The sequence below is a fragment of the Asparagus officinalis genome, chromosome 3 (genome assembly GCF_001876935.1).
Source record: "Asparagus officinalis chromosome 3, Aspof.V1, whole genome shotgun sequence".
In the NCBI taxonomy this organism is placed as follows: domain Eukaryota; kingdom Viridiplantae; phylum Streptophyta; class Magnoliopsida; order Asparagales; family Asparagaceae; genus Asparagus; species Asparagus officinalis.
The window spans coordinates 49,208,214-49,216,382 of NC_033796.1; the positions used below are offsets into that span (position 1 = coordinate 49,208,214).

The 8,169-nt window shown below is 37.8% G+C and overlaps 1 long non-coding RNA gene across 1 annotated transcript; it reads left to right on the forward strand.

Moving 5' to 3' along the window:
• LOC109834063 lies at nt 6,439–7,792 on the forward strand. Its single transcript, XR_002245445.1, has 2 exons — nt 6,439–6,920; nt 7,518–7,792. It is a non-coding gene; the product is annotated as an uncharacterized LOC109834063 (long non-coding RNA).

Sequence of the window (8,169 nt, forward strand, 5' to 3'; positions counted from 1 at the left end):
ATCCATGTTATCTTTATATGCATTTAAATTCTCATAGTACTTTCATCTTTAGTTCTTTACTTTCCATGTAATGCAATTTACTTTTCAATAAAGATAGTTATTTTCTTTAGATTAAAATATTGCATTCATGTTATAGATGAAGTGTGAGTGCCTTGTGGACAGTGCCTCGACGCACACAATCCTTCGCGAAAGAAGCTATTTCAATAGCTTATATGATTATGACGATCCTGTAATTACGATTTCAGGACTATCTAATATAATAGAAGGATTTGGTGAAGCAATGATATTGCTCCCAAATAAAACGAGACTAATAATAAAAGATGCATTATTCTCTCCGAAATCTAATAGAAACCTCATAAGTTTCAAGGATATTCGTTTAAACGGATATCACTTAGAAACCAATGAAATAAATGAGGATGAGTATTTGTATGTAACTCGTCAAAAAGATGGTTCAAAAACTATCTTAGAACGATTCAAGGGACTCCCGTCGGGTCTCTATCATACATATATTCAACCAGTAGAAGCTAACATGATTGTGCACCAGAAGTGCCATTCTTTGCCGAAATTTAAACTTTGGCATAACAGACTGGGTCACCCAGGATCAGCAATGATGCACCGCATCATGAGCCAATCAAGTGGACACAACCTGAAGAACCTGAAGATTCTTCAGAAGAGTGATTACTCATGTCTATCTTGTTTTCAAGGTAAACTGATCACGAGACCTTCCCTTCTGAAAGTGGGATTAGAGTCTCCTAGCTTCTTGGAGAGAATACATGGCGATATTTGTGGGCCTATTCACCCCGCAAGTGGACCATTTAGGTACTTTATGGTACTTATAGATGCATCAACCAAGTGGTCTTACGTGTGCCTTTTGTCCACCCGCAACTTAGCTTTTTCAAAGCTATTGGCACAAATTATTAAGTTGCGGGCTCATTTCCCCGATAATCAAATCAAGAAATTACGTCTTGATAATGCGGGAGAATTCACTTCACAAGTCTTTCAAGACTATTGCCTAGCAACTGGCATCGAAGTTGAACATCCTGTAGCACATGTTCACACCCAGAACGGGTTAGCAGAATCTCTAATTAAGAGATTGCAATGGATTGCTCGTCCATTGTTGATGCAATCACAGTTGCCTGTTGAGGCTTGGGGTCATGCCATATTGCATGCCGCATCGCTTATCAGAATACGGCCCTCTGGTGGCCATATTTTGTCACCAATGCAGCTTGCTTATGGTGCACCTCCGAATATCTCACATTTGAGAGTGTTTGGTTGTGCAGTTTACGTCCCAATTGCTCCTCCACAAAGGACCAAAATGGGTCCACAGCGTCGTTTGGGTATCTATATAGGGTTTGATTCGCCCTCTATAATAAGATACCTTGAACCCCAGACGGGTGACGCATTTAAAGCACGTCTTGATGATTGTGAATTTGTTGAGGATTCATTTCCTAAACTTGGCACACAGTCCAGGAAGCCTGACGCTTCTAAGACCATTTCTTGGAACACCAAGACTTTGTCTCATTATGATCTGCGTACTAGTCAATGTGAAGATGAGATCCTAAAGATTCTTCATCTTCAGAATACAGTACATTTACTTCCGGATAAATTCACTGATAACCAGAAGATTGTCAGATGACACGTCCCTGCTGTCAACACGCCAGCTAGGATTGACATCCCCAAAGATGGATGCAATCCGCCGGCAGCAGAAACGGCTGTACCTCAATTGAAAAGAGGACGCCCACCAGGTTCGAAGGACAAAGTCCCTCGTAAAAGAAAAAATCCTGGAGAAATAAAGATGAACCCAACACAGGATACTGAGCTCAGACCAGCTTCCTCTCCCCTCCTAGATTCCCCTGAAGAGGAACAAATAGGAGAAACATCATTAAATTTTGTACGTACTGGGGAGGTACTGGACAGAAAAAGCACAGTCGTCGACGACGACTTTGCGTTCGATATTGCCGTTCACGTCACTGAATACGACGATGACATCGAACCACGGTCTCTAGCGGAATGTAAACGCAGAGATGATTGGTCAGGAGGTACTGGACAGAAAAAGCACAGTCGTCGACGACGACTTTGCGTTCGATATTGCCGTTCACGTCACTAAATACGACGATAACATCGAACCACGGTCTCTAGCGGAATGTAAACGCAGAGACGATTGGTCAAAGTGGAACGAGGCAATAGGAGTAGAGCTGGACTCACTCTTGAAATGCGAAGTCTTTGGACCAGTAGTCCAAACACCTAAAGGTGTAAAACCTGTGGGATATAAGTGGGTCTTCATCAGAAAAAGAAATGAACACAACGAGGTTGTGCGCTACAAAGCACGGCTTGTAGCACAAGGTTTTTCCCAAAGACCGGGAATAGACTATGAAAAAACATATTCTCCGGTTATGGATGGGAATACCTTCCGATTCCTAATAAGCCTCTCATCTCTGGAAGGCCTAGAAATGCAGCTCATGGACGTTGTGACTGCATATCTATATGGCAATATAGATAAAGATATCTATATGAAACTCCCTGAAGGATATAAAATTCCACCAGAGATAGCAGATAGACCTCGGGACGTCTATTCTGTTAGGCTTCAAAGATCATTATATGGTCTTAAGCAATCGGGGAAAATGTGGTATAACAGACTAAGTGAGTTCCTTGCTACGCAAGGATTCACAAATGATAAAGTCTGCCCGTGTATCTTTATAAAAAGATCGGGAACAGGATTCATTATAGTCGCCGTCTATGTCGACGACTTAAATCTCATTGGATCTCCTGCAGAGATAGCTGGGATATCTGAAAGCCTTAAAAATACTTTTGAAATGAAAGACCTAGGCAAAACAAAGTATTGTCTTGGCTTACAGATCGAACACCTTAAGGGTGGTATCCTGTTACACCAATCCACATATACACGGAAATTACTTAAAAAATTCCGAATGGATAAATGTCATCCTCTTAGTACACCAATGGTTGTTCGATCATTGGATGTAAAGAACGACCCCTTCCGTCCGCTGGAAGAGGGGGAGGAAATGCTAGGTCCTGAAGTACCTTACCTCAGTGCCATTGGAGCACTATTATATCTGGCTAACTGTACGCGTCCCGATATAGCGTTTTCAGTTAACCTACTAGCCAGATACAGTGCAGCGCCCACAAAGCGCCACTGGAATGGAGTTAAGCATCTTCTGCGCTACCTCCAAGGGTCTATAGACCTGGGATTATATTTCCCGAAGGGTGGGTCTCCCACCTTAATTGGTTATTCAGATGCAGGTTACAGGTCTGATCCCCACACCGAGAAATCACAAACCGGATTTGTGTTTACATTCGGTGGTACGGCCATCTCCTGGAGGTCTGTCAAGCAAACCACTGTAGCAATCTCATCCAACCATTCCGAACTCCTCGCGATCCATGAAACCAGCAAAGAATGTGTTTGGCTTCGTTCTGTCATTCAGCACATCTTAGTGTCTACCGGCCTGAAGACTGGTGACCTTGAGCCAACTACTATATTTGAAGACAATGCAGCCTGCGTTGCTCAACTTCAGTCTGGCTTCATCAAGGGTGACAAGACGAAGCACATATCTCCCAAGTTTTTCTGGACACACGATCTTCAAGAGGAGGAGCAAGTTAAAGTACAGCAGATCCAATCATGTAATAATTTAGCTGACTTGTTCACTAAGGCTCTGCCTAGATGTACTTTTGTAAAACTTGTAAAAGGAATAGGGATGTGACATCTGAAAGACCTACAAGCCTGAAGCTTGTATGGTTCAGGGGGAGTAACCTATGGGTTGTACTCTTTTTCCTTAGGCTGATGGTTTTTTTCCCACTGGGTTTTCCACAGCTAAGGTTTTAACGAGGCAAACAAGTTTACTCTGGATCCAGAAGTATCCACCCCATTAGCTTTACGAACTCTGAAGTGTTCATAAGCTAAACCCAAGGTAATGGATGGATAATGGGGAGTATTATGAGATGAGGGAGGCCTTTGGCCTCCCCCTCATTATCCCTCCATTCACACCCCATTATGATGGTGTAACACCCCCTTAAGTGGGGGTGACTCTTGGGTACTCAACCTATTCACATTGACTATCTATAAATATACATCATAGGCCTTTGGCCTATGTAAGGGTTTCAAACACATAGCTATATCTCATCACCTAATTAGAAATGATCTAGAGCTAACAGAGGAATCTCTCATCGGAATGTATTGTTTTTTGCCCAAGGTGTTAACATCTTATTCATAATGCTATTAGTATTGCATAATAAAGTTATTTAATACTAAAATAGCACTATTGTTGGCCAATGTAATTAAGACCTGTTTAATTAAATAAAATAATCATACGCATGCATCTGCATATGAACCAGTGAAAGAAACGGTAGAAATAAGTAAAAAAAAAATGAATAAGATAGAGCGATATAAGATTCTTGTGGGGCTCACGCGTGGATCCTCGTTGGAACTCAAAGAAAGACAAGCATCACCTTGCCGCATTCTTGATGATCGGAATGTCAAATATATCTTAGGAAAGGGGTTCATAAGTTAAATATTTATTTTTTCCTTGATTTGCCTTGTCTTTATTAAAGTTAGTCATAATTACTATCATTATTTAAATTTTCCACACGTGTAGAGTTCTTACGTATATACCTTTTGGATCAAGCATATCTGTAGAAGTATCTAACAAATCTTAATATTTACAAGAGTCTCCTCAGGAGAAAACAAATCTCAAATTAACCGGTCATCATTTTTATGGACTATAATTGTAACTGCAATGAGAAAATAGTAAAAAAAAGAATCAAATTTTCACTCAGTCATCCAATTTGGGATAGGAGTGCTTAGGGTCTTTTTTTACGAGAAGCACTTAATAAATTGGATGATTATATAGGAACCACTTGTAATTTCTAATTTATATTAAGATCATTTTAAAAATATGTTTTTTTATTCAATCAGCAACTCACGTCCAATTTCTTTCGGAGTTTTTCTTTTGTTAGTTTTTTTGTAATCTAATGATATGATCTTATGCTAATCATAAAATTAATTATTTTTGTACAAATATTACATTTAAAAAAAAACTTAATTATTGCTAGTTTGTCTTTTTTTTTCTTTTTTTGGTGCAAATCCTATATCTATGTAATTTTTCATGAAATTTGACAAAAAAACCCTAAAATGAAATTATTGAAGATTTGATGGACTAATCACTTTATCGCATCAAAATTCTGAAATTGTGGTGACCATACAATAGAAATAGAGAGTAGTACTTTTCCATCATGTGATTTCCATACGAACAAGCACAAAAAATCTGTTTCCTTAAAAATATTGGAAAAGCACTAAAATGAATTTTTGACTTCGTTTTTTATTTCCTTTCTTTTAGGAGTTGAAACAAACAGCACTTTTATAGAAAGTCTAATAATCTAGGAGTTCTGGACTCCTAATATAATTTGAAAGTTTAGAAATATCTTTTATCACTTTATAAAGTTCAGCTTGATTTTGTGAAAAACTCTGAAATTTTGAAAAATCCGCAACAAGATTGTGAAATTTATACTATGTTTTAGATTTGAAGTCCAAATTCTTTGAATCATTGCAATAGTTTTTTTTTACATGTTAAAAAAACGTTTATATTGTTGTTCTTAATAATAAAATTAATTTATGAGATGGGTTTATTATTTAATATACGGCGGAAGAATGCTTCCGTGTAAAAAATCTTATCACTGGTTGACTTGTCATATTTACTTTCTCAAATTGCGAGGATTGCCAGATACTCGAATAAATTGAATCAGTATGATATTTCGATGGATTATTTTGTGCTAAACTATTTTGGTTCTTTCTTGGGATTCAAAGATATTGTGAGCAATTCGAAGTTACTCGTGTGTGGTCTACTCATCGTGGATATCTAGGGGACGAATCCTCAAATAAACGTTTAGAAAAACAGGGTAAATTAAAGCAAACCCCGATTCGTTTAAAATGACACGAATCCTCAAAGATATTGGGTTTGGATGTTCTCAAAATACCATTAAGACTACCTTTATAATTCGGAATATTGCATTTTCTTAAAAGTTGAGAACAGTATCTTCCTACTGGTTGTCACCTGCACTACAAGATGCGTATCCTAATACATTTATTAACATATAATAATAACAAAAAAAAATTTATTGACGTTTATACTATTAAATTTCAACACAAGCATGTGAACTTTTCACTCATTTTTTTTATAAGTACCTATCTTCTTTTTTTCTTAATACTATTCAAAAAGGAAAATTCAATTGTTGTAAAGAAGGAAAATAATATTTGCCTTTGAATAATTTTATTGAATCAGGAGACGTAGCTTTATACAAGAGATTTCCTACAATCATGCTAATCTATTCTAGGTAGTCTAAGTATAATAAAAGGCAACTGAACAAATTTCCTACGATCATGCTAATCTATTCTAGGTAGTCTAAGGGGATGTTTGGTTCGCTTAAAAGACTGGTGGAAACGGGTTTCTGCGTCTGACACCCCCTCCACGCCGGATTTTTTGTTTCCACTCATTTCTTTTCATTGCTTTTGTTCGCTATGGTTGAAGAGGGAAATCGCCGTTGAAAACTCTGCCACCTAGGATTTTTTTCTCTCCCTGATTTCCTTCCCCAACCGAGTGAAATCGACGAAACCGCTGGCCAACTCGGATTTTTTCTCCCTCGTTGATTTCTTTGGTGACGCTAGGGTTACCTCCTTCCTCTCCTCCCGCCAGAAATCTCCCGCGGCTAGGTTTCGTGCTTGATTTTCGTCTTTCGCCTGGATTTCGTGCTTGATTTTCATATTTATCAAAATTGAACCAAATACCGGTCTCAATCCCTGAATCCTTCGCCCTGAACGACAGAGGATGGGGAAGAACCAAGCGTACAAAGCGATGCAGATGTCGAGGCTGGGCTCGGCCGCCGGCGGGCCTGAGGGGATCGACGACAGAATGGTTCGTACCTTTTCATACCATCATCTATTTGTTCTTCTAGGGTTTTGAAGTCTCTAGATTGTTTGTCAATTTCGTGTTTTTTAGTAGATAGAACCCTGTGAGTCTGATAAAGCCATTAATTTCAAGCTCGTTTTGTGTAATTAATTAACTAATCACTTTTGAGATTATGCTTGAATTAGCACCAAATTTAGCACAAATTTTAGTTAATTGAAACATGGTGAATAAATGATAGTTGTCATGGACTACGAATCATTGAAAAGATAATGACATTATTCTGGCAAAGACTAAGCTTTTTAGCTATTTTCTTCGGCCATACATTGGTAGATTTTACTTGTAGTTTCACAGCCAAAGCATAAGTAATAAAATTACTGCTTCCAGCAAATAATTTGAGATGTTTGGAGATTATAGAAGGTATGGAAGGAGTAGGAACACTTAGAGCAGCTTGCAAAACTTTCAATTTCTAATTAATTGAATAGCAAGGTTCATGCAAATAATTACTGTGAAATGAACTTAGGCAAATTGATGTTTCTGATTTATTTCTGTATATAGGAGTATAGTTTCTTGACTAACATATCTTCATTACCAAATGAATTGTAGATTCTATGGACTTAAGGATACAATAAATAAGCAGGAAACTCTCTCTCTCTCTCTCTTTTTGTCAACTTTAAGCTATTTGAGAATCTCATTTTTCTTCATGATTTTTCCTTCTCAATTACTTTGTCACTTGTCTACAATTCGTTGTGCAATTGTTTTTCCTATGTTCTTGAGAAAATACTCTTTAATTGAATGCACAAATTTAGTGTGGAGCTTATTAGCTTGTGCATTTATGTGGTCGGTTGCATCCAAAGATAGAGATATGTGACTTTTTTTTCTTTGCTGCTCCATTATGTCTTCTTCTATTTTTGTTCTTCCTTGTCCTTTTTTGTAAAGGAATACAGTTTTTTTAGTTCTTTATATTTGTTCTCTCTTCATAATCAACCCATTTAGATGGAAAGAGGTTTGAATGTGAATAAACGCATATGAAGATCACAACTTGTACATATAGTGGTTAAAGAAACATCCACAATGATGTTACAGAAGTTTCTTGATCCTTTCTTCATGAGTTACTTGTAACTTCTTAAAGATACAAAATACGTGCACTGCCTATTCCCTACGCAGAAAAAGCAACAACACCTGCCCATATGCTTGTTTTCAGGCCAGGCTAGCATGGGTCTAGTTTTCCTTGCACAACAGAAGATCTATGCAAGTT